The following is a 27,168-nucleotide window of genomic DNA, read 5'->3' as shown; positions in this document are numbered from 1 at the left end:
TTTATTGACATTTTCTCTGTGCAGCAACGTAAGGGTTGAACACACATTATCTCACTTGGTATCGGGCATGGGCAGTAGAGCTGGTATTTGATGTGTCGCTTAGGAGCCAGCCCTGTGTACGTGCAGGGAGAGGGAGTCACATCTCTGGGGCGCTGCTGTGGTCTGCAGAAGTACCTGCATGCAAGGCCGAATCGTCTCTCAGGAAACACCTTTAGATCTGGACAAGCAGTCACTAGAGGCTCAAGTTCTGCTTCACAGAGCCTGCAGGAAGCAAGTGAAAGAACTTGAGGGCAGGTGCTAACAATGATCTGTCTCAACCGCAGAAGTACCTGAATATAGAACACTTTGTCAGGCCCAGCGCGCACCAGCAGCACCTGGAAGGTGGGACCCGTCCCAGATGACATTGGCCTGGGCAGACGTCTTGGCTCTCCAGCCAGCCTGAGACCTCCTGGTACAGGTTTGAGTAGGGGTTAGATGAACAGCAGGCAAAATCCAATCTTACCAAAACACCTATTCTCAGATTGCATTTCTTTCTTTTTTTTTTTTTTTTAAGATTATTTATTTGAAAGACAGAGTTAAAGAGAGAGGTAGAGACAGAGAGAGAGGTCTTCCATCAGCTGGTTCACTCCCCAGATGCCGGAGTGGCGCCGATCTGAAGCCAGGAGCTTCTTCTGGGTCTCCCACGTGGGTGCAGAGGCCCAAGGACTTGGGCCATCATGTACAGCTATCTCAGGCCATAGCAGAGAGCTGGATTGGAAGAGGAGTAGCCGGGACTAGAACTGGCACCCATATGGGATGCTGGTGCTTCAGACCAGGACATTAACCCGCTACGCCACAACACTGGACCCAGATTGGATTTCTTAAGTGTTTGCCAAATTGGTTTCATTCTGCTCTTTAAGAGCAGTAGTTTCCAAATTGCAGCCTGCATGGAATCACCTGGGAGGCTCCTTAAAGCAACTCCTGGGCCTGTCCCTAGGCTAATAGTCAGGTCTAACATAGTCTCAGGTGAGGCTGATACTTCGGGTCCCTGAAGGTACTTGTTTTGCTCTGAAGACCCTAGCTGCAATGTGGAAGAGGCCTGTATTTTTTTTTAAGTTTTCAAGCTTTTTACTTAGTGGGAGAAATGCATAGGAGAATGAGGGCCCTGTCTAAGGAAGAAAGAGAAATCCGGATTCATACCGAGCAGTGGGAGCCAGCCATGTGGAGAGCATGCAGGCCAGAAAGCGTTGGGCAGGTGGTTCGAAGGCCACATGAGGCCCGTATTTTATATTTTCTGCGCTTTTTCCACTGGAGCAAAAAATGCAAACAAAAATGAAAATCTTTACATCATTCATAATCCAATGATAGTCACAATAAACAATAAGTATACATATTTATATGCAGATTTTCTTTCAGAAATAATAATGGCTGTGTGAACAGCATTTTTACATCTAGAAAGATATTTATGCATTGTGTTTCAAGTCTCTTATATCAAAATCTATAAAGTGGGTGGACATTTGGTTACAATAATTAAGCTGCAGCTTAGGTAGTCTTCATCTCACATAAAAGTGCCTGCATTTGAGCCCACGCCCCTATCTCCATTCCAGCTTCCTGCTAACGTGCACTCTGAGAGGCAGCAGGTGATAGCACAAGTAGTTTTTTGTCCCTGCCACCAACATGGAAGATCTGGGTTGAGTTCTGAGTTCCTGACTTCAACCTGGCCCAGCCCCAGCTCTTGTGGGCATTTGGCAGATGAAAGGTCTCTCTTTGAAATAAATTAAATTATCTAATTCATTTAATTTTTTTATCTCGAGGAAATGCTCACTTTTTTAAAAAAGACTATTTATTTGAGAGGAAGAGTTATAGATAGAGGGAGAGACAAAGATCTTCCATCCATGGGTTCACCCCCTAAATGACCTCAATGGCTGGAGCAGAGCTGATCAGAAGCCAGAAACCAGCAGCTTCTTCCAGGTCTTCCACATGGGTGCGGGGCCCAAGCACTTGGGCCATCTTCCACTTCTGTTTATGAAATCAGAATAATAATCAAGGGGCCAGCATTGTGATGGAGCAGGTAAAGCCACTGCCTTCAACGCCAGCATCTCATACGGGCACTGGTTTGAATCTGGGCTGCTTCCTATCCCTGCTAATGGCCTGGGGAAAGCAGTGGAATTTGGCTAGGGTGTTTGAATCCCTGCCACCTTTGTAGCAGACTGGAAGAAGCTCATGGCTTCTAGTTCCTGGCTTCTGCCCTGCCTAGCCCTAGCCACTTGGGCCATCTAGGGAGTGAACCAGCGGATGAAAAAATCTCTCTATATATAACTCTGACTTTCAAATAAATAAATAAACCTTAAAAAAGAATGATCAAGAGACACTGAAGCTTCTCAGTGTTTATCTCTTTCTTCAAGGGGTAACACTGAGACTAGAGTGGCAAGCATTTAGAATCTGCTTGTCTGTCACAGGTATGACAAGAGCTAGAAAGCCAGCCCAAACCACCTGCAGATATGGCACAGTCATCAGATGTGCTTGGATAATGTATGAACTAAAACACTGTATTAAAAGGAAAACAGAAAAGAATTAAAGACAACTGGGCCATTACTGTAAAACACAAAAATACCAATGAAGAGACAAAACCTCCACAAAGGGCCAGGCAAGTGAAAACAATGAAACACTGCAGTGATTGTTCTGAATACTGAACCTGAAACGAAATCCAGGAACTGCTTGTTAAGGGAGCTGGGCTTCAGTCACTGGCCCTGGTGAGAAGCATGCGCTCCCCCTCCCGGCTGTGCTGGGGCGGCCAGTCCTGCTGCCGGCCACCTGCCGTCAGCACAAGGCCTCAAGCTTCCCTCCGCTCCCGGAGAAGCACATCCAGTAGCCTCAGCTGCAGCTCTTCCCTCCTGGAGGCGCAGCACCACCAAAGGAGGAGGGCTGTATTCTCAACCCTGGCCACGCTCCTACACAGGCTCATGCCAAGGCCCCACCCAGAGATTCCAGTTCCATTGGTCTGGGGTGGGGACTAGGCAGGAGTTTTGTTGGTTTTTTTTTTTTTTTTAAAGATTTATTTTTATTTATTTGAAAGACAGCATTAGAGAAAGAGGTAGAGCTAGAGAGAGAGGGGTCTTCATTCCGCTGGTTCACTCCCCAATTGGCTGCAACAGCCAGAGCTGCGCTGATCTGAAGCCAGGAGCCAGGAGCTTCTTCCGGGTCTCCCATGCGAGTGCAGGGGCCCAAGGACCTGAGCCATCTTCTACTGTTTTCCCAGGCCATAGCAGAGAGCTGGATCAGAAATGGAGCAGCCGGTACTCGAACTAGCACCCATACAGGAGGCTGGGGCTTTAACCTACAACGCCAACCCCCAGGGATTTTGTGTTTTAATGGAAGTAAAACACATAGCTAAAAACAGTGCACAAACCATGTGTGCAGCCCACAGAATTATCACAAAATGTTGTCTTCCCCCCATACTTGCATAATTATTGAGATAAAGATACACACAGTTACTAGCAACAAAGGAGCCCTTTTACGGGAGGTTAATAATTTTATTGCATTTAGATAAAGATATTTTCCTATTTAAACAGCAATATTTTTTCTTATCAACAGAAAAACTGTAAAACAACATAGGATACTTTTATAATGGGATGTTAGTCACCTTTAAAAGAAACGAAAAAAAATTTTTTTTTTTGACAGGCAGAGTGGATAGTGAGAGAGAGAGACAGAGAGAAAGGTCTTCCTTTGCCGTTGGTTCACCCTCCAATGGCCGCCATGGCTGGCGCGCTGCAGCCGGCGCATCACGCTGATCCGATGGCAGGAGCCAGGTACTTATCCTGGTCTCCCATGGGGTGCAGGGCCCAAGCACCTGGGCCATCCTCCACTGCACTCCCTGGCCATAGCAGAGAGCTGGCCTGGAAGAGGGGCAACCGGGAAAGAATCCGGCGCCCCGACCGGGACTAGAACCCGGTGTGCCGGCACCGCAAGGTGGAGGATTAGCCTAGTGAGCCGCGGTGCTGGCCGGAACAAAATTCTGAAACATGCTACAACATGGATGAATCTTTACAGTATTATGGTAAGTGAAATAAACCAGAAGGGAGCCTTTCTGATGCCTTCCCCTATATCCATCTTCTCCAAGGGTAAACCCTGTCCTGAATTCTAATACCCTAGGATTTTGTTTTGTTTTAAGATTTATTTATAGGCCAGCACCGAGGCTCAATAGGCTAATCCTGTCTCTCTCTCACTGTCCACTCTGCCTGCCAAAAAAAAAAAAAAAAAAAAAAAAGATTTATTTATTTATTTGCAAGGCAGAGATAAAGAGAGAAGGAGAGAGGGATTTTCTGTCCATTGGTTTACTCCTCAAATGGCTGCAACGGCTGGGGCTGGGCCAGGCTGAAGATGGGAGCTTCTTCCAGGACTCCCATGTGGCTGCAGGGGCTGAAGCACTTGGGCCATCTTCCCATGCTTTCCCAGGCCATCAACAGTGAGCTGGATTGGAACTGGAGCAGCTGGACTCAAACTGGTACCCATATGGGCTGCTGGCACTGGAGGCTTAACCTACTATGCCACAGCACCCGCCCCATACTCTAGGGTTGTATTTTGTTTATTTGAAAGGCAGACACACACTGAAAGAGAAAGAAAGACACAGAGATGTGCCATCTGCTGGTGCACTCCCAAATGCCCACAACAGTCATGACTGGTCCAGGCTGAAGCCAGGAGCCAAGTCAATATGGGCTTCCCACATGGGTGGCAGGGGTTTAAGGACTTGGGCCACCACCTTCTGGTACCTTCCAGGGTACACATTAGCAAGAAGCTGGATCTGAAGCAGAGGCACCCCAATATGGGATGCTGGTATCACAAGCAGTGACTCAACCTGCCGCACACAATGCCAGCATTTCAAGAGGCACCTGCGGAGCCAGATGTTTATTTCCAGCCCCAGAGTTTCATTATGTTCTCTCTCTTTTTTTTTTTTTTTTGGACAGGCAGAGTGGACAGTGAGAGAGAGACAGAGAGAAAGGTCTTCCTTTGCCGTGGGTTCACCCTCTAATGGCCGCTGCAGCTGGCGTGCTATGGCCGGCGCATGGCGCTGATCCAAAGGCAGGAGCCAGGTGCTTATCCTGGTCTCCTATGGGGTGCAGGGGCCAAGCACTTGGGCCATCCTCCACTGCACTCCCTGGCCACAGCAGAGAGCTGGCCTGGAAGAGGGGCAACCGGGACAGAATCCGGTGCCCCAACCGGGACTAGAACCCGGTGTGCCGGCGCCGCAGGCAGAGGATTAGCTCTTCTTCCATACCCTTGCTAGGTGGCCGTGGGCAAAGGACTCGACTTCTCTGAGTCTCAAGTTCCTCATCAGTAAAATGGAATGCTAAGCTGCATCTCATGTCTGAAGGAATTATCTGGGACCAAATCTAATGCATGTTAAGCATTCAGTGCAATGCAGATATTCTTACTAAGCCAGAGGAGTCCATTAGGTCAGCATCTTCCATGTTTCCTTCTCTACGAGATCTTTCCCATCAGCCTACCAAGTCAGTTATTTCTATCTTAAAAAAATTCCCTCAACCCCACTTCCTCCTCTAATTTGAGTCCCATTTCTCCCTTCCAGTTACAACCAGTGGCTTTCAAAGAACTGTAATCCTTGACTTCAATTCTTCCTCTTCACTCACTTGTAAACCTTTTCGATGAGACTTTCAGCCTCGCCACCCCATTGGCAACAGCTGATCCTCATTCCTTGTCTTGCCAGCTCTATGAGCAGCCAGAGCACGGTGCTCCCTCCTTCTTGCTATGTCTTCTTTCCTCGCCTTCCAAGAGAGACTCCACACTCTCCTAGTTCTCCTATCTCTCTGGCTTGCGCCTGTGTCTTTTTGCTTATTTTTCCTTTTCTCCTTAGCCATAAACAATAGACTGTTACAGAACCCATGCCTTGGACTTCTCTTTTCCATCTACAATTATGTCCTCAAAACTCTCATCATCCCTTGGCTTTAAATACAATGTATTCACTGGAGACCCCCAAAAGTTTATCTCCAGCCTGCCCTCCCCACTGAGGTCCTGTCTTACATATCTCACTACTCGCTCTGCCTTCCCTCTGGGACAGCTAAGGACATCTAGAACATAAATTCCCATAACTGAATTTCTGATCTTTCCCCAAACCTAGACTCCTTAAGGCCCTAATCAGTTCACAGCAACTCTCCTTTTCTAGTTGCTCACAGTCATCTTTGATGTGACTGACTTTGATGTTCCATTTGAATCCTTTTCTTCTCATACCCCACAAAGAATCTATTAGCAAGTCTTTTTCACTCTTTTCAAAAGATGCCCAAATCTCACCACTCTTCACCATCGCCTAAAACCCTTTGTTATCTTCTTTGCATTGTTGGCAATAGTCTCTTAATTGGACTCACCCTTGTTTCACAGCTTATTCTCAACCCAGCAGCCCAAGTGATTGTATCGCGATGCAAATCAGATCATTCCACTCCTTTGCCTAAATCATACAGTGGCTTTCAATCATGTTCAGAGTGAATCAAAGTCCTAACAACAACCCTCGATGGTTCCCAGCTAGCCACTTGCCCACCTACACCTTTGTGACTTGACCTTCGTCTACTCTCCCCATGCTCATCCTGTTCTTAACTCAGTTACACTGGCCTGTGTATTGATCCCTAAATTGCCAGGCATGCTCCTGCCTCCAGGCTTTGCAGTTTGCTGTCCTCTGAGAATCTTCTCCCTGATAACTTTGGGCCTTTTTCCTTCTTTCTTCAGGTCTTATTTAAAGGTCAACTTCTCGTGAGACTTTCCCTGACCACTGTGCTTTATACTGTACCCTCCTTTCTTTGCTCCCCACCACTCTTCACACACACACATACATGCACATGCTATCATGACCTCATTTTCTGCTTGTTTTCCCTGTAGAATGAATGAGGTATGGCAGCAGGCTTTTTGTCATTGAATTCACTGCCTTTTCCCCAGCACCTGGAGCAGTGCTTGCTTACAATACAAGCTCAGTAAATGTTGGTTTAATGAATGAATTGGTCCCTACTCACAAATGAAAAACAAAACAAAGATCCCTGGTGAAAAGAGGTCCTGGGGGAAATCCCCAAGGGTTCTTTGGCCTGAGAGAAACACAACATATTTGAAGGGGAAAATAGTTTTGGTTTTCCCCTTTATTTCTGAAAGTTCTTCTTAACAAAGACTAACCATGCCTGGCTCAGTAATCTCTTTCTAGTCCTTATACCCCTTAATGAGAACCCAGAAAGGAGTGTGGATGGAGGCTGGGGAGAGGCAAAGGAAAGCGAAGGAAGACAGAGGATGGCAACTGAAGGATGGTTCCATGGCCCAGAAGAACTGGACTTGCCCCTCCAGGTTCATCTCATTTCCTGCTGGGTTGTATCACAGGTGGTGCTTCTTGTAGCTTGTATCACAGCCTTGCTATTAAAAACATCCATCATCCAATGGTGTGTCCACCATCTAGTTGTGTATCCATCATCCACTGGTGTGTCTTTTTTGTTGTTCAGATTGATTTTATTTATTTGAAAGGCAGAGTTACAAAGAGAGAGAGAGAGACAAAGAGACAGAGAGAGAATAGAGACAGAGAGAGATCTTCTATCCAAGGAATTACTCCCTAAATGGCTGCAATGGCCAGGGTGGACCAGGCTGAAGCCAGCAACAAGGAGCTTCTTCTCAATCTCCCAAGTGGGTGCCAGGGCCCAGGCACTTGGGCCATCTTCTGCTGCTTTCCCAAGTGTATTAGCAGGGAGTTGGACTGGATGTGGGGCAGCCAGGACTCAAAGCAGTGCCCACATGGGATGCTGGTGTAACAGACACAACTTTACCTGCTACGCCCAAACACCAGCGCCCTCAGTGGCTTGTCTTAAGAAGAAATGCAGTAGAGCCAGTGTAAACATCAGCTATCCCATCAAAGGAGGGAGAGGACTGAGCGGTCCTGACTGCCGCGGTGTCTGACGGACAGGGCAGCTGGCTTTGCTCATTTATATGCAGTAATGATATCAGAATTGTCAGCCAGTTCTCCCACCACAAAGGTACATGAGGCAGGTACTCACCCAGTGTGATGATTTACTCATTTGAAAGGTTGGGAGGTAGAGGGAAGCTTATCATTAAGAAGTCCCTGATAGTCAGCTATGCTATCATAGCTGGATGTTATTTAATTGAAAAAAAAAAAGAGTAAGATATTCTAAAAAAAAAAAAAGGCTTAAACCCTTGATTACAAAAACTGCATCTGAAAACCAGCTCTTAGAGGATGTGAGATCCAAGAATCTGTGATAGGAGAGAGAACACCAATTGCTCCAGGGAGACACCACCCTGAGATTCAGAGCAGCTCTGCTACCCTGGCAGTGGCCTCGTGTGAAGTGGGGGTTCCTAGGGAACTGAGGGGTTGTCTCCATCTAGGGGAGGGTTAGGATCACTGGATCCTGGTCATCTTACCAGGTTAGAATTTCAATTTCAGGTCAGTTGGTGCTAAAGTAATTAGAGATTTGGGCTGATGCTGTGGTGTAGTGGGTAAGGCCACTGCCTGCAGTGCCAGCATCCCATATGGGTACCAGTTTGGGTCCCGGCTGCTCCACTTCCAATCCAGCTCTCTGCTATAGTCTGGGAAAGCAGTGGAAGATGGCCCGCATCCTTGGGTCCCTGCATCGCGTGGGAGACCCGGAGGAAGCTCCTGGCTCTTGGCTTCAGATGATTGCAACTCCGGCCCTTGCAGCCAACTGGGGAATGAACCAGTGGATGGAGGACCTCTCTCTTTCTGCTTCTCCTTATCTCTCTGTGTAACTCTGACTTTCAAATAAACAAAACATTTAAAAATACCCAATATCTTTAAAATAAAATAAAATAATTAGATATTGCCTAAAGCACAGGTAAGCTCTGCAAGTGAAGAAGTACCTTTGTTGCTTCTGCCCTAAGGGGGTTTGTAGCTACCTCTAGTTGAAGCCAGGAGCTCTGCTTTGCAGGTGACTATGTACCTACTATCCTTCATTCCCTCTTTTGTGGGCCAGAATCCTTCCATTCAGGACTGCTGTTAGCTCACGCTATATCTTTGTGCAAATTAGAGAAAGGTGCTCTAGACCAAGCAACAGCATCCTGCACCCAAGGCACCTAGCCAGGAACGTGCCCTGGGGCCTACCACCCCCATTACGGCCCCTAGGAGTACTTTCAATTGTCCTTCCCCATCGCCTCTCAAACAACCTTTAGCTTCCCTCATCCTCCCTCTGGACAACATGTCTCCCTCCAGTGATGACCTGAAAACTCAGTTCCCCTTCCTGCCCTCCATGCGGCCACATCCTGGGACCGGTTTGGTTCCTCATTTTACTGGCCCACTCAGGAAACTCTGAACCTGCTGATCACTCTCTCCTTAAAATGCTCTTCCCCTGGCCTCTGTCATACCACCCACTCCTGGGGTACCTTCTCCTACTCTGTGGTCTCTTCTCAGTTTCTTTGGCTGGGGATTCCTCCTTGAAACCATGCTTAAATGTGAGCATCATTTGAGTTTCTTGTCCTTCTTCTCTTTCCATCCTTGGCTCTTTCAATGACTCAAACACTACTGCTGCAACTGTGGAGGACTTTGGTCCTTTATCCTTACATCCACCCCAGGGAGAACAGTCCTGGAGTACCAGAGAGACCCGCAGCTGGGGTGGGGGAGATTCAGTTCAAGGAGAAGGCACTAGGAAGTCCAATGGTGGCTCCAGATTCCCAGTTACCTTTTCCAATTCAAAGTTATCAGCAATAAAACTGGGATATTAATCCTTAGCTGTGGCCTAATTCTACTACTCACTTGGTTCTAACTCAGTGGAGGGTGATAACTTGTGCCTCTCTTGCATCCCCAAGTCCTACACGTGACCCACCAAACCAGAAAAGTCTAAGGAACAGGCACAAGGACAGGACTTCAGAGACTTGAGTTATACTCAGAGGGATGCTGCAGGAGCAGCTGGACTGGAGATGTCTGTACTTTAGTGAGCACAGGGCCTCTAGGGCTTTGACTTCTCTAGGACACAGCAGTTTAATGAGCATCATAGGGCCTCAAAAAATCCATACCTTTGCAACCACAGTATATACTAGCTGTGTAGACCTTTGCAACTGATAGATCTGAACAGGTGTACCCAACATGGGGCTTTGATAAGTTGACTGATCATTTAAAACATGCAAGCATGGCGGGCATTGTGGTGCAATGAGCTAAGTAGCTGATTGGTATTCTGTCTTGAAGTGCCTTATTTGAGTCCTGGCTGCTCAGCTTTTGAACCAACTTTCTGCTAATGTGCTTGGGAGGGATCAGATGATGGCCCAACTACTTGAGTTCCTGCAACCCACATGGAAGAACCTGATGGAGTTCTTAGCTCCTGGCTTCACCTTCATTCAGTCCTGGCTGTTGTGGGCAGTTGGGGGATGAACCAGCAAATGGAAGATCTCTCTCTCTCTGACACTCTTCCTTTCAAATAAATAAATAAATCTTTAAGAAAAACATGCAGATCTTCCATAAACAAATTTCTTTAGGTTTTTGTGGGTGGGATAACTTTTTGCTGTTCCTACCATCTTTCTCAGACATGAATAGGACAAAGGAAACTAAGCTCAATATAAGTTGGAGGAGTGGTTCTCATATTCTAACACGTGTAAAAATCAACCAGGATACTTATTAAAATATTTTCTTAGTCTCCCACTCCCTGGTTCAGTAGGTCCGGAGTAAGCCATATGAATTTGCATTTCTGACAAGTTCCCAGGTGATGCTTGTGCTGTTGGTCTGAGGACCAATTTGGAAGCACAGGGTTAGGGTATGTTAGCATGTAAGGTTCTAGCCTTAGGTGCATTAAATCACCTGCCTCAAATTCTCTTCCTCATTCTGTTATATTGAATTGAATCCAGTTTTTAGTGGCAAGACCTTGATGGAATTAACTTTTTGATTCCATACAGAATCATTCTTAAGCCTCACTGCATGGATCAAAGTCTCTGGATTTTTTTCTTTTTAAAGATTTATTTATTTACTTGAAAGTTAGAGTTACACAGAGAGAGAAGGAGAGGCAGAGAGAGAGGTCTTCCATTCGCTGGTTCACTCCCCAGTTGGCCACAATGGCCGGAGCTGTGCCAATCCAAAGCCAGGAGCCAGGAGCTTCTTCTGGGTATCCCACATGGGAGCAGGGGTCCAAGGACTTGGGCCATCTTCTACTGCTTTCCCAGGCCATAGCAGAGAGCTGGATTGGAAGAGGAGTAGCTGGGACTCGAACCGGCACCCATATGGGATGCCAGCACTAGAGATAGAGGCTTTACCCGCTACGTCACAGCGCCGGCCCCTGGATTTGTTTCTTAAGCCAGGCTGTGGTTTTGATCAGTGACTCAGATTTGGGGTTCAGCCACAGAAGATGGTGGCTTCTTATCAATGACCAGATAGAAGAACAAGGACCTTGATTTTATAGATGGCAGTAAAACCAAAGACCAAGAATAGGAGAAGGCCTGTGCCAGGAGCATACCATCTTGAGGAATCAAGGAAGAGCTGGATTGTTTAGACACTTTGACTTTGAAGTCAGAATGAGAGCAGCTGAAGAAAGAGAACTAGATCCAGCTGCTAATGAGGTCGGGTAGGGGGGAGGCTCAGGGGAAGCCTGGGGTTCAGTGAGAGACATATCTTGAGGTCCCAGCTGATTGGCTAGTACTGGGCCTTCCCACCACTGCCATGCAGAGAGAATTTCCTTAAGAGAGAGGGTTGATCCTGGTGTCGAGGCTAGTCCAATATGAAAGGAGAAAAACATAGGAGACATTCTTGGGTCTAACCATTCTCAAAGAAGATACTAGAAACCCATTTGTTTTGGTTATTACTGGACCAGAAAGGGTGCCTGAGGTCCAAATGAACAGTCATAGAGGGAGGAGAAATTTCAGAGAACAGACTGGAATAATCTACACAACCTCCCCACCCCCAGCCAGGGAGTGCAGTTCCAGGAAGCTCATGAGAAGTGCCCTCTTCAAAGGTCAGATAAGGAGTCAACAACAAGTGTAATTGGGGAATCACCTTTTAAAGATGGTGGCAGTTATACCAGTTAGTCATACAACTGTGGCCAGACCTGATGGCGGGGGTCAGGGAGGATGAGCAGAGGATGCTTCTAGCATGGCCAGGGTTTCAAGGTGGCTCGGTTAGGATGCATGGGGAGGCAAAAACATACCCAGGAACATACCCAGGAAACTTTCAGAGGGGACTTTAGGGAAGGAGTGGTGGATGAACCTAGTGGGAAAGCGGTAGTGACACCAGGACACCACCACCATCCTGGAAGGAGAAAAGAGGACAAGATTTGTTTGAGCTATGGTTTTGGCAAAATCCAAACTTCAGACTTTCATGTTGCTTACTGTGTGGCCCCCACAAGACAGGATGTAAGGAGTATATTTGAAAAACCAATGTCTTAGGGCTGGCGCTGTGGCGCTGTGGGGTAACACCCTGGCCTGAAGTGCCGGCATCCCATATGGGCACTGGTTCTAGTTCCAGCTCCTCCACTTCCAATCCAGCTCTTCCAGACCATCAGATGAAGACTCGGATGAAGCTCCTGGCTCCTGGCTTCCGCCTGGCCCAGCCTGAGCAATTGTAGTCATTTGGGAATTGATCCAGTGGATGGAAGATCTCTCTCTGTTTCCCCTTCTGTCTCTCTCTCTTGCTAACTCTGCCTTTCAAATAAACAAATAAATCTTTAAAAAAATAAAAAGAGGCCGGAACTGTGGCGCAGCAGGTTAATGCCCTGGTCTGAAGCACCGGCATCCCATATGGGTGCTGGTTTTTAGTCCCGGCTGCTCCTCTTCTGATCCAGCTCTCTGCTGTGTCCTGGGAAAGCAGTGGAGGATGGACCAAGTCCTTGGGCCCCTGCACCCACGTGGGAGACCCGGAGGAATCTCCTGGCTCCTGGCTTCAGATAGGTGCAGTTCTGGCCGTTGTGGCCAATTGGGGAGTGAACCAGAGGATGGAAGACCTCTCTCTCTCTCTCTCTCTCTCTCTCTCTCTCTGCCTCTCCTCTCTCTGTGTAACTGACTTTCAAATAAATAAATAAATATTTAAGAAAATAAAGAAAAGCCATTTCACCTTTAAGAAAAAAACACAAGATTTATTTGTTTATTTGAAAGGCAGAGATTACAGAGGGAGAAGAAGACAGAGGTCCTCCATCTGCTGGTTCACTCCCCAAATGGCCTCAACAGCTGGTGCTGGGCCCATTGGAAGCCCAGAACCTGGAGCTTCTTCCCACATAGGTGCAGGGGCCAATGCACTTGGGCCATCTTCCGCTGCTTTCCCAGGCACACTAGCAGAGAGCTAGATCGAAAGTGGAGCAGCCAGGACTCAAACCGGTGCCCATATGGGATGCCAGCACTAGAGGTGGAGGCTTTACCTGCTACGCCACAGTGCTGGGTCCAAATAAATCTTCAAAAAATAAAATAAAAGGTGCTGTTTGTGGCCAGCTTGCACTCTCACCATGTGATGCCCTGGACAGAGTCCCCACCAGCAAAGGGGGTGCTTGCCAGTGTGGCTGCTTGGCTTTGGTTTTCCCCACGTTCAGAACTGTAAGAAACACAGTCTTGTATGTATCAATTTTCCAATCTGTGGTATCCAGTTATAGCAACAGAAAACAAACACCCAGGGAAAATAGAAAATAAGGGGTTTTAAATATGCAGAATAGGGAAGAAAGTTGGTTCTGGAGCATCACTGAAAATTTCTAAATTTTTGCAAGAGGCCAGGAAGGTTTCAATTTCCAGATATAAACTTAGGCCATAATTAACCTCTAACAGATTTCTCCTAACACAGTATAAAGTTCACAGGTCAAGAACAACAGAAAATTGACAAATTCTGAGGCTGCTGTCTGCAAGATTTTCTCTTATTTTTTCTCTGCCTACCCTCCTCTCAATCCTGCTGGCCTCTGCGGGCATTGTCAGCCGCCAGCGCAGGGTGTGTTTTCCAGGGCTCCAAGGACTTTATTTCAACTTGAGAAGTAGACAATCACATGGTTTTTGGCTGTCCATCAGGTGAACGTTTTCCTCCCCTTTAAGAGTCTTGATGGGAAGCAGAGTCTCTCTCCCTTTCTAGAAGCGGCAGATGTCACTTACTTTCCCAGCATCCCTTACAGCCACATGATCAAGGCTTAGCTAATGAGACGCATCTGCCCTGGACTTGCAATCAGGACTCAGTGATGCACAGATGAAGCCAAAAGAGAATTCTATGACAGGGTCCAGAGCTCAGCAGCCGGCAACAAGGTCCTCACCGGCCCAGCTCCGAGGTCACACTACCCAAAGCTGGGTTGGCAGGTCTTCTCTGTGGACTCCCCCCCCCCCCCCCCCAGCTAGCCAATGCACCATCCATATATTCCTTCTTTGTGTAAGTCAAGCTTACAAAGGTATTGAGCTTTCTGTGGCTCACTATCTAGAATCAGGGCTGATAGAACTGGTCTAACTGCCGATGGAGCCAGCAGATGTGCCCATGTGTTCTTAGTTTCCTGGGTGTGGGACCAGCACTGGGATAATCTTCTATGTCCTGTTAACCCATTGGATTCTAAACACGGAACATTCAGGAGGTTCTGGCTGTGGTCACTGAGGGCACCCACTGTTTCAGGCATTGGGTGAGACCCCTGGACTGAGGCTGAAGAGAATGTGGGTTTGTGCAGGAGATACCTGTGGCCTTTAATGTGTGTGGCCTTAACCTTATAAGGGAAATGAGATTTGGTTTGGGAGGTATTTCCCCTTGGGAATGTAATACTGCATTTCATAACATCTAACACACCAAAAAGAAGGGGCAAATACTGCCAACAAAACTTTGACAAAATGCTTTTTTGTCACTTAAAATATTTATGTTGCACTTAGTTAAGCTGTTTAAACTTAATTTCAAGGCAGATTTTTATCATCTACATACTTGAAAGGGAAAAGATAAGTAAATAGCAAAGTATTCTTAGAAGTTCTTTATACTCAGCATCCAAATATTCTGAATCATCCTTTGTTTTCAAAGTTGGAAAATAATTTTATTGAATATCATTTTATGCTTTTAAGAGCTAGTTCTTACGTATTTATAATATATGCTGAATTAGACTTTTCTGTATCTCAATTTTGAATGCTATTCCAAAGACATTATTAAGTTTCTCATTTTGAAATAATTTTAAATGTACAATAAAATACAAAAATAGTACAGAGTTCTTGTGAACCCATTACCTAGTTTCTCTTCATGTTTTGAATCACTTTGTAAAAACTGACATAATTCACATACCCTAAAATTCACCCATTTAAAGTGTGCAGTTCAATGGTTTCTAGCGTATTCAACAAGTGTGCAAATATCACCATTACTTATTCTAGAACATTTCTACCACCCAAACAAAGCAAAACACCTGGTGCCCATAACTGTCACTCCCCATTCTACTCCTCCTGCTCTTCCAGCTCCTGCTGCTTCTTACCAACATTCTGTCTCCAAGACTAATCACTTGTTAGCTCAGAATGGCCTAGATGCATCTTAGCTAGTGTCTCCTTTGTGTTATTAAAAACACTAGTGACACAGCATTTTATTATTATTATTTTTTTGACAGGCAGAGTTAGACAGTGAGAGAGAGAGACAGAAAGGTCTTCCTTTTTCCGTTGGTTCACCCCCCAAGTGGCCCCTATGGCTGATGCGTTGCAGTTGGCGTGCTGCGCCAATCCAAAGCCAGGAGCCAGGTGCTTTTCCTGGTCTCCCATGAGGGTGCAGGGCCCAAGGACCTGGGCCATCCTCCACTGCCTTCCCGGGCCACAGCAGAGAGCTGGACTGGAAGAGGAGCAACAGAGACAGAATCTGGCACCCCGACCGGGACTAGAACCTGGGTTGCCGGCGCCGCAGGTGAAGGATTAGCCTAGTGAGCTGCGGCGCTGCCCAACACAGCATTTTATAAGAAAAGTTTTTTGTTCTGTCTGTATGGTTTTCTTCCACATTGTTCATACCCATTCTGCAAGGTTTCCCAGAATAAGTCTTTACAATTGTATTTATTTGAGAGAGGGAGAAACGGAGAACACTCCCATCCATTGGTTCACTCCTCAGATGCCCACAATGGTCCGGACACGGCTGAAGCCCAGAGCCAAGAAGTCAATCAGTGAGTAGCAGGGCCCCAACCACGTGAGTCATCACTGCTGTCTCCCAGGGTCTGCATTTGCAGGAAGCTGGTGTCAAGAGCTGAAGGTGGGAATCAAAACTAGTCACTCTGATGTGGGATGTGGGTGTTTTAATCAGTATCTTTAAAAAAAAAAGATTTATTTCTTTATTTTAAAGGTAGAGTTACAGAGAGACAAAGGCAGAGAGAGAGAGAGAGGTCTTCCATCTGTTGGTTCACTCCCCAATTGGCCACAAGGGCCAGAGCTGCGCCGATCTAAAGCCAGGAGCCAGGAGCTTCTTCTGGGTCTCCTATGTGGGTGCAAGGGCCCAAGGACTTGAGCCATCTTCTACTGCTTTCCCAGGCGACAGCAGAGAGCTGGATCAGATGTGGAGCATCTGAGACTTGAACCGGCACCCATATGGGATGCTGGCACTGCAGGCGGTAGCTTTACCAGCTATGCCAGAGTGCCAGCCCCTTAACCAGCATCTTAACCTCTAGGCTAAATGCCTGTCTACAAATTTTGATGCACATGTCCAGGCAACAACAACTCTTTTATACCTGCAGCCTGGTTGATGAGATTGTAATCCAAATCCCAGTTTCAGAGCAGTTAAAGCATCAAGGCAGAAAATGCACATCTTAGAGTGGGTCTTGTCACGCAGCAAGTTAAGCCACAGACTGGAACACCTGAATCCCATATGAGAGTGCCTCATTTGAGACCCAGATGTTTTGGTGCCAACCCATCCTTCTGCTAACGTGCCTGAGAAACAAGCAGATAAATGGCTCAAGTACGTGAGTCCTTACTATGCACGGGGAAACCTAGATGGAGTTCCTGGTTCCTGGCTTGACTTTGCCCAGATATGACTGTTGTGCTATTGGCAGAGTAAAACAATGGATGGAAAATCTCTCTTTCATTTCCTTTCTCTGTTGCTCTACTTCTCAAATAATTAAATATTTTTAAAAAAATGCATATTTTAGAATCAGTAAAATACTATAATGGAAAAAGGTTATTTAGGATATGTCAGTTTTACTGTTCTTGTCAAACATCATATTGTCATATGTTCCTATTATCATCTTATCCCATTATATATCTTCTGGTGAGCCTATCAGACAATGTAGCTGGGGTAATAGATGAAGAAACAGGACAGTGATGAGTTTTCAGCCCAGGGTGCAGAAAGCATTGATAATGTAATTAAAGGACTGTTTTGGGGCTGGTGTTGTGGCATAATGTGTTAAGCTACTGCCGACAGTGCTGGCATCCCATGTGGGCACTGGTTCAAGTCCTGGCTGTTCCACTTCCAATCCAGCTTCCTATTAATGGCCTGGGAAAGCAGCAGACGATGACCAAAGTGCTTGGGCCCCTGCCATCCATATGGGAGACCCAGATGAAGCTCCTAGATGCTGGCTTCAGTCTGGACCAGCCTGGCCACTGTGGCCATTTGGGGAGGGAACCAAATGGAAGATATTCTCTCTCTCTCTCTCTCTCTCTCTCTCTCTCTCTCCCTCTGCCTTTCAAATAAAATAAAATAAATATTAAAAAAAAAACTATTTTGCTCTCATTTCAAGCCTTCTTGGGTGCAAAGGCTAAACTACCCAGCAGTGATTGAAGTAGGTACTCAAAGAACAGCAGATGGTACAGTGAGCGTGTGGAGGGGGAGGCAGAGGTGAGCCTCACGAAGGCAGAAGCAGAACCACAGGTGTCCAGTCCTCACCTCAGGGAAGCTCACAGTCAGGACAGCAGGACCACTCCTGCCCTCTCTCCCATCTGAACACTAACCAGGCCCAAGCCTGCTTATCCTCCAAGATCAGACGAGAGTGGGCGTGTTCAGGGTGTGATGGCCGTAGACTCCTGCCCTCTCTCTAGTCCTCACTACCCAGGCTGGTTACTTTCTGCTGGTCCCTCCTCCACCCTTCTCTGTCTGGCTCTGTGCCTGGGTGGGCCACTTGCGACAGCCCACACTTCCTGGTCATCTCACCCCTTTGGCTTCCGGTGGGTCTGGAGGGTGGGAGGGAGTTCAGCAGGTAGGAAGAATAGTGCACCCTCCCTCTCTGGGCCCTGAGGGCTCCAGTTTTGACACTGGCTTCTTTCTGCCACCTTGATCCTGTCGGGCAGCACTTCCACCTTGGCTTCAGCTCTCACTGAGTGCTGGCAACAGCTTCCTGTCCTTGTCCCTACCAGAACTTCCCAGTATCCAGTTCCTGGGAGCATCTGCATCCCTCATCAGTACCTTTAACCTTGGCCACACCTCTGCAAATCATCCGTTTGCTAAACTCTCTTCAACTACCGCTTTGAGGGCACCATCTGTTTCCTGTTGGAGCATAGCCCTTCCCACAGGGGTGACTCACATGCAGCTTGCAAGCCTCCCTCTTCTCCCCTCCCCCTCACTCTCTGGATTGGTTCCCCTGCAGCAAGCACCAAGTCATCTCTTCTAGGCCATGCGATGTCACTGGGCCAAGCTTTGTTTTATAGGTGGAGACTAAAAGGTGACATTTAGAGGGAAGATATTTAAAAGCCCATTTTTTTTTCTACAGCTGTCGTTGCCTTCTACAATCCGGTATAGCTCATTAAAAAGTTGAGACTTTGACTGCTAGGAGCAGTATCTCTCTCTCAGTTGGCTCTGAATTCAGAAGGTGGGGGGCATTATTCACTGGTCCACTTAAACCCAAATTACCACTCTCAGATTCATACTCCAATTTAGGAAGTCATTGCGTCATTTCACAAGTGCTCAGATTGGACCTACCCATGCCACATTCAAAATCTTTGTCTTTCTACTGCCAGACATAGGTCAATCCCACTGTTCCCTGTTTCAATCCAGGATCCTAGTCCCTCCCCCACCCTTACATACTTGGATTTTCAAATCTGTAGGTTTTGTCTGTACTGGTCATTGATCCATCCAGTCCTCTCCATCATCACGGCTCCAACCAGCTCCTGCGTGGCCCATAGTAGCAGTCTTGGACAAATGATCTTACCTGACTTCTGCCCCACTTTCTAGACTATTCTTCACTCAGTGTCCAAAGCCTTTTACGTGTTTTAAAATAAAAGCTGATCATGATACTCTCCTCCTTAGAAGCTTTTTGGGATCTCATGTGTTCTTAGGTTGAAGTCCAAATGCTCACCATGGCTTGAAGTCCTGCGAGAGCTAACTCCTGCTCACCTTAGCAAGAACTAAATGGGCTTCACACAAAGCACCCCGAACACACCGACCTTCTCTCCATTCCCTGAAACCACTCTGCTCCCCTCCACTGAGACCAGCGAACAGGGTTCCACCTGCCCAGAATGCCCCTCAGGCCCCATGTCCCCAGGCCAGTCTTTTCACTCTGCCCCAGCTCCCAGCCTTGGCTGTGCCCTCCTGGGGCTCCAGCACTCGTCCTGGGTGAACGCTTAGAACCATTATCTGTGTGTGTGTGCTCATTTTCTGCCTCCTCCATGAGACTCGATGCTCTCTCAGAAGACAAAGCATGTCTGCGTTGTTCCTGTCTAGGACTCAGGGCCTGGCACGTCGGTGGGACCACTGAAAGAGTGATCTTGGGCCAGTCCTTCCACCGTGTGGAGCCTCGGTTCCATCATCCACTAAATGAGAGGAAGTGAGACTTCTTCCATTGTGATGTTTTGTGATTCTGTGACGCACAGCACTTCTCTGAACATAAAAACTGCTCAGCTGGAGATGAAGCGAATAAAGAGGAAGTTCTCGAGAAAACTCTATGCTCCTACTGCTCATACAACATATACAACCGCCTCACAGCAAGTGAGAAGCATCTCTGCTTCCAAGAACCTTCCCTTTCCCTCAAGAAAGTTCAACTCAGGCTTGGCCTGACTTTGCCAGCTGCCCTTTAAGTACGTATCGGACAATCCATTAAACCCCCAAACTTTGCTGAGATGTCCCAGACTGATGCTGCAACCAGGGGTGGCATCCATATTGTGAGCTTTACCATTTTTTTCTTTCAGCAGTGGGTTAGTAATAGGATCTTTATATGTTCTATCTTTTTTAAGTTTTTAGAATGGAAGCAAACAAAAATTAGCCCATTTTCTAGAATCTCAGAAATATTATGAAGTGCCCAAATGTCCAAAATAGCTAAGCACCATTCATTCCAGTATAGAATGACTTCTAGCCTTTTTTCCTCAGGGTAAGTGACATACTCATATTTTTAAATGAAAGCATGTAATAGCTGAGAACCTCAAAACCACAAAAAGAAGTGTCTGACTAGAGCTGTGGGAATGATCCAGGTGCACTCCCTGTGCTCCAGGATTGCAGGTACTCCCTAGGATAAGAACAAGGCTAGATTTGGAGGTTATCAGTAACATCACTTCCTAAGAAGCATATAATAAGGAAGATGCTGGAGCTGGCATTGTGTCATTGCAAGTTAAGCCACTGCCTGCAATACCAGCATCCCATATGGGTGCCAGTTCAAGCCTGGTCTACTCCACTTCTGATCCAGCTCCTTGCTAATGTGCCTGGGAAAGTGGCAGAAGATGGCCATGTCTTTGGGCCCCTGCACCCATGTGGGAGACCCAGAGGAAGTCCTTGACTCCTGATTTCAGGCTGGCTCAGCCCCAGCCGTTGCAATATAGAGAGAAAGAGATCTTCCCTCCACTGGTTCTCGATCTCTCTCTCTCTCTCTCTCTCGCTCTCTCTCTCTCTCAGTAACTCTGCCTTTCACACAAATAAAATAAATCTTAAAAAAACAACCAAGGAGGGTGCCTTTGACCCAAGGATCGTCCAGGTCTCTCTGCCCAAGTTTATTGCTACTGTGGGTTGAATTGTGTTCCCCTGAAAAGATGTGTTCAGTGCCAAACTCCCAGTAGCTATGAATATGAACTTCCTTTGCAATAAGGTTGTTGCAGATGTAATTAGTTAAATGAGCTAGTATTGAATTAGAGTGCAACAGCTGGATTTAGAAGAAAAGATGAAACAGAGAGTTAAGCTGCCACAAACCAAGAACAGTTGAGCCACCAAAGGAGTGTCCTTCCCCGAGCCTTAGAAGAAAGCATGGCCCTGGCCAGCACCTTAGTTCCAGACTTGTGGCCTCTAGAACTGTGAGATAGTAGGTTTCTACCCTGTTTGTAGTACTTTGTTATAGATGCCCTAAGGAAACTAATATATTGACTTTTAGGCATTTACTCCTCTAGAGCAGGGGTCAGCAAACTATGGCCCACAGGCAAATCCAGCTCACTGCCTGTTTCTGTATGACCCACCAGTTAAGATTCATTTTTCAGAAGACTATTTACCATCAGTTTGATGATAAGGAAGGCTAAATTGTAGCTTCAATTAACCAAAATATTATCCATGGAAAAGAATTCTATTCTTCTTTAGTGGGCCCATCTTATTAGAAATTGTACTGTTACTGTATTTTGCATTTTGTCAGTTAAAAATGCAGAAATTTATTCTCTCTTATTATGGGAATACCTATTTGATATCCACAGTTCTGCCTCTTGGCCCACGGACTGTTTCCTCTGTAGCCTATTACAAAAAAGTCAGCTGAACTTTGCCCTTGAGGGATCTCAGTGCTCCTTCTCTCCGGGAATTTCTAAGCACCACTGCAGATATTTTAACTATGACAAAATGGTTGATTTTTATCTGTTTTCATCTTACATAAACTTTTTTCCCCTGTGTTCCTTCTTTCATAACAACTGTATTGACCTAACTGTATGATATGGTGCTCACACACCATCTGGTATGCCCACTTATTTATTTGTTAAAGATTTATATTTATTTATTTATTTGAAAGGCAGAGTATCTGAGAGAGGAGAGACAGAGAGAGATCCTTCATCCATTGAAGCCAGGAGCAAGGAATTCCATCTGGATGGGTGGCAGGGACCCAAGCAATTGGGCCATCATCTGCTGCCTCCCTTGTGCGTTAGCAGGGAGGTGCAGTTGGGACTTGATTCCAGGCACTCTGATTTGGATACAGGCATCCCAAGAAGGGACTTAACCTGCTGTGCCACACAACCTACCCTGATGTGCCCATCTAAAGTGCATAATCCACTGGCTTTCAGTACAGGCCTAGGATCCCTAATCCCAAATCCCTGGGTTCACAAGTGTTTCATATTGGGGCTTTTTTTAGATCTTGGAATATTTGCATATATATATAATGAGGCATCTTGGGGATGGGGACCCAAGTCTAAACATGAAATTCATTTATGTTTCATATGTAGCTTATTCACATAGGCTGCAGGTAAATTTATACAATATTTTTAGTGCACTTGCGTTTTGACTGCAAGCCATCACATGAGTTCGGGCACGGAACTTTCCACTTCTGTTATGTCGGTACGGAAAAAGTTTCATATTTTGGAGCATTTTGGATTCAGGATGTTCAACCTATATATTTAGTTTTGCATCCAGAGGCAGTTTCAGAACATTTCCAGCATCACATAAAGAAATCCTGTACTCACTGTACTCCTCAGTGGCAGTCAGTCCCTGCGACACTCCAGCCCTAGGCAACCACTGATCTACTTTCTGACCCTACAGATTTGCCTACTTTTCTTACTTCATGGGAATTTTCCATATTATTTTTCTGCATTTGCTTTGATTTTTCCCCCAGAAACCTTTTATTTAAGAAATACAAACTTCATGCATTTCATAAGTGCAGCTTTAGGAACACAGTGATTCTTCTCACCATACTCACCCTCCCAATGATTTTTAAAAATGATAGGGGCTGGCATCATGATGTAACGGATTAAGCCACCACCTATGATGCTGGCATTCCATATGGGTGCCACTTCAAGTCCCAGATACTCCACTTCTGATCAAGCTTCCTGCTAATGCTCTGGTGAAAGTAGCAGAATATGACCCAATTCCTTAGGCCCCTGCACCTACATGGGAGACCCGGAGGAAGCTCCTAGCTCCTGGCTTTGGCCTGGCCCAGCCCTGGCATATGCAGCCATTTGGGGAGTGAACCAGTGGATGGAAGATCTCTCTCTACCTTTCCCTCTCTCTCTGTAACTTTGTCTTTAAAATAAATAAAATAAATATTTGTTTTAAAAAGTATTTATTTTCATTTTATTTTCTAGGCAGAGAGACACACATAGAGAGGGACAGAGAGACAGATGGGGAGAGACCTTCCATTTACTGGTTCACTCCTAAAATGCCCGTAACAGCCAGAACTGTGGGCCAGGCCAAGGAAGTTATCAGTGGGGATCCTTAAGCGGGGATAGACTGATGAGAACCACTTTTTTAGAATTGTTAAATATGTAACATAAAGATCATAATAATCAATAAATAAAAACTTTTTAAAAAAGATTCTTTAAAAAAAAAAAAGCCTGGAACTTTTCATTCTCCAAATGCCTACTCTGCTTTGATTAATTTTAATTTTTATTTATAGGATTGGTGTAGTGGCACAGCAGGTTAAGCTGCCTCTTGGGCTATCTGCATCCCATATCAGAGTACCTGGCATGCATACCATCAGCTTCTAATCACATGCACCTGGGGAGGCAGCAGGTGATGGTTCAGGTACTTGGCTTCCTGCCATAAAAATAGGATACCAAGGTAGAGTTCCTGGCTCCTGGCTCCTGGCTCTGGCCTAGCTCAGCCTTGGCTGTGTGGGCATGAGGGCAATGAACCAGCAGATAGAAGGTCTCTTTGTCTCTGACCCTCTCTCTGTGGTTCTGCGTTTGCAAAAAAATAAAAGTAAACCTAAAATTTTTATTTGTCTCTTTTTTTTCCAATGATTTAAAATAAGAACTAGAAGACTTAATACCAGAAATGTGAGCCTTAGGAAGCCTTGACTTCTCTGATGTCCATCCTTCCCATCTTGAAATTCAGCCCACAGATACGATCCACTGGCTGTGTCTCCCTTTCAGAGCTGTTCAATGATGAATATCCCCAGGCCAGCAAGCTGGCACCCAGCACAGAGCGGTTCTAACCTTCCCAGCTTGTGGCTTTTGAGTTGCTGAGGTTGATGTATCATCAATCAGCCCAAATACCTGTTATAGTTTGTTGGTAATATGAATATCTGAAATAGGAAGAAAAAGTAGTGAAAATTACTTATACAAACTGCCCTTGGAAAAATGGCATAACATTTAAACATTTCATAACTGAAGTATTCTTTCAGAATCAAGATTTTTGTAAACCTTCCTTGGCCTCACCAGTTAATTACTTTGATTCTTGGTAACAGGTCCTCTGACTAGAAACTACCACTCCATTCTGCTTGTCATGGTAACGAGTTATGATGACTTCTATTGGGTGCCTGAGTTCTTTCCCTACTTATTAAGAGCCCTAACATTTAAATCATCTGCTCCATTGTTCCAGTTGTCCATTACTGCCTGACAAACCACCCCATCATCTGCTGTGGTTTCTGTAGGAGCAGGGTTCAAGAGGGGTCCCAGTGGGTGGCCTGGCTTGGGGTCTCTCACGCAGTTGCAGAGACAGGAGATGTTGGAAAGAGCTCCAGTCGGCTGGGTGTTTCTTTCCATCTCAGTGCCTTTCCCTGTGGTCAATTTTTGTGGGTTAATCAGTGCTTCCTCACAGTATGGTGGTATCAGGGTGGCAGTGCTTCTTACACAGTGGCTCAAGGCTCCAACACAGCGTCCAGACAACCAGGGAGCATCTACATTAACTGTTATGACCTAGCCAGGAAAGTTACACAGTGTCACGTCTGCCAAACCCTGATGGTCAAGCAGTCACTAAGATCTGGTCCAGATCAATGGGAGGGGCAGCGAATTCACCCCTTCATGGGAGGAGGGCCAGGGAATTTGCATAAGTGTTTTAAAACTGCTGCTATCTGGACAAGAGACTTTTTTTTTTATGCAATAATTTATTCCAGTGAAAGACATTATTTCTTTCTCCCCTTTACTTCCTGGTTTGTTTTCCCTTCTTTCTTGATCTCTTTTAAGTGTTCACAAATTAAACATTTCAGTTTTATATCTTGTTTGGTACATATTTGTTCTGTAAATAGACTAATCTTGTGATAGGCCCAAATATTTCCGGCTGCTCTGGTCTACTCTACCTACTTCCTGTTTGGTTGACTTTTATTTCCTGCAATCTGTCAAAGGGCTTTGTCAACGTGGTAAACTTCCATTATGACCTAGGTACCGTGTTCTATTTCTGAACCTACCAGTGGTCTTGAGCAAGAACACACAGACAGTAACTGTTAAGTGTAATACAGGAAGTGAAAATTAAAAGACGATGTCTTAACACTGATATAATTGAATGTTGTGTTTCAGGAAATACATACTTCAGTGGAGATCACTTACCAGGAGCTTAGACTTTGGTCGGTTCATTTTCCCAGTGATGAACTGCTCTAAGGCCATTGATTGGACCACTGAAAATCCAGACCCAACAGTTTTATTTACAAGTGATCACAGGCCTTGTTAGGAGTCTCTCTTTTGGGGATAGTTCTGTATCTCATAATCTGTTTGGGGCTGAAAATAACAGCAACCTAAACTGCATTAAACTATAAAAGAATATTTATTACCTCTTATAACAAGAAGCCTGAGGTAGAATGGTGCCAACTCAGCTGCTACCCATGTCATAAAACTCAGATTCCTTCTAGATCTTTCTTCTCTAACATCTTTGGAATGTTGACTCTATTTTTAATTCAGAATCTTAAAATGGCTTCTACAGTTTACTTGCTACAATCACATACAGCAAAGTCCAGTGATTTCCTACATGTCTTTTTTTTTAAAGATTTATTTAGTTAGTTATTTGAAAGGCAGAGAGATTGAGCAAGCACATAATCTTTCATCTACTGGTGACAGGGACCCAAGCACTGGACCATCATCCCCTGCTTCTCAGGTGTGTTAGCAGGAATGCTGGTTGGAAAGAGAACAGCTGGGACTTGAACTGGCACTCTGATATGAGATGATGGTGTCACAAATACCTGCTATACCACCATGCAAATCCCTATCTTTTTGCTTTTGCTTGTTTTCACTTTATTTCAAAGGCAATGAGACAGAGAAAGAGAGAGACACACAAAGATCACTCAACTACTGGCTCACTTGCCAAATAGCCAGGGCTGGACCAATAAAAGCTAGGATCCAGGAACTTAGACTGGGTCTCTTATGTGAGTAGCAGGGACTTAAGTCATCAGCTGCTGCCTCCCAGAATGGTTACTGGCAGAAAGCTGGATCAGAAGCAGAGGAGCCTACTTGTACCAGGCATTCTGAAATGGGATGTGGCAACCAAGTGGTGTCTTTAATAACTGCACCAAATGCCCACCTCTGCAAGTCTCTATGAGTGAAAACTAGTCTTGTGCTGCTATAGCAGAATATCAGAGACTGGATAATTTATAAATAACAAAGTTATCACTGTTCTAGAGGCTGGGAAATTCAGGATCAAGAGACCAACATCTGATAAGGGTCTTCCTGCTGCATCATCCCTGGCACCCATGTGGGAGACCCAGAGGAGCTCCTAGCTCCTGGCTTCAGACAGGCCCAGCTGTGGCCCATTGCAGCCATTTGGGGAGTGAACATTTGGGGAGTGAACCAGAGAATGGAAGCACTCTCTCTCCCTCTCTCTGTAACTCTGCTTTTCAAATAAATAAATAAACAAATCTTTTTAAAAAGATAGAAAGCAAGCTCCCTGTCATGCTTGAGCCCTTCTATGAAGTCTCTAATCCAATCCATAAGCACTCTGCCCTTATGTCTTAATCTACTTTTAAAGGCTCTGCCTCTTTTTTTTTTTTTAAGATTTATTTATTTATTTATTTGGAAGACAGAGATACAAAGAGAGGAGAGAGATCTTCCATCTGCTGGTTCACTCCCCAAATGACTGCAATGGCTGGGGCTGGACCAGGCTGAAGCCAGGAGCCAGGAGCTTCACCCTGGTTTCCCTCTTGGGTGCAGGGACCCAAATACTTGGGCCATCTTCCACTGCTGCTTTCCCAGGCACATTAGCAGGGAGGTGGATCTGAAGTGGAGCAGCTGGGACTTGAACCAGTGCCCATATGGGATTCTGGCACTGCAGGCAGAGGTTTAGCCTTCTACACCACAGCGCTGGCCCCAAGGTTCCACCTCTTAATACTATCACATTAGGAATTGGGTTTCCAACATATGAATTTTGGGAAACATTCAAACTACGGCAAAAGACATATTCCAGAAGCTCCCCAGCAAATTTCCCCACATGTAACACTGGTCATAATTCAAAAATTTGCCCCTTCCTAAACCAGTCTCTGGCTCAAGAATGTGATTAGAAAGATTAACTTAGAGAAGCACAAG

General features: G+C 45.8%; 1 long non-coding RNA gene across 2 annotated transcripts; it reads right to left on the bottom strand.

Moving 5' to 3' along the window:
- On the bottom strand, positions 1-25,850 carry LOC103347675 (uncharacterized). Of its 2 annotated transcripts, none has more exons than XR_007916333.2 (4): positions 25,207-25,850; positions 23,712-23,966; positions 1,180-1,287; positions 1-261 (listed from the first exon to the last, which is right to left on the bottom strand). It is a non-coding gene; the product is annotated as an uncharacterized lncRNA (long non-coding RNA). The 2 variants fall into 2 exon arrangements; XR_007916332.2 differs by lacking the exon at positions 25,207-25,850 and adding an exon at positions 24,100-25,191.
- Between the last annotated feature and the right edge of the window lie 1,318 nt (positions 25,851-27,168).

This window comes from Oryctolagus cuniculus, chromosome 2, assembly GCF_964237555.1.
Source record: "Oryctolagus cuniculus chromosome 2, mOryCun1.1, whole genome shotgun sequence".
NCBI lineage: Eukaryota > Metazoa > Chordata > Mammalia > Lagomorpha > Leporidae > Oryctolagus > Oryctolagus cuniculus.
The sequence above is the reverse complement of the archived record's forward strand: the minus strand, read 5'-3'. Positions and strand labels throughout refer to the sequence as shown.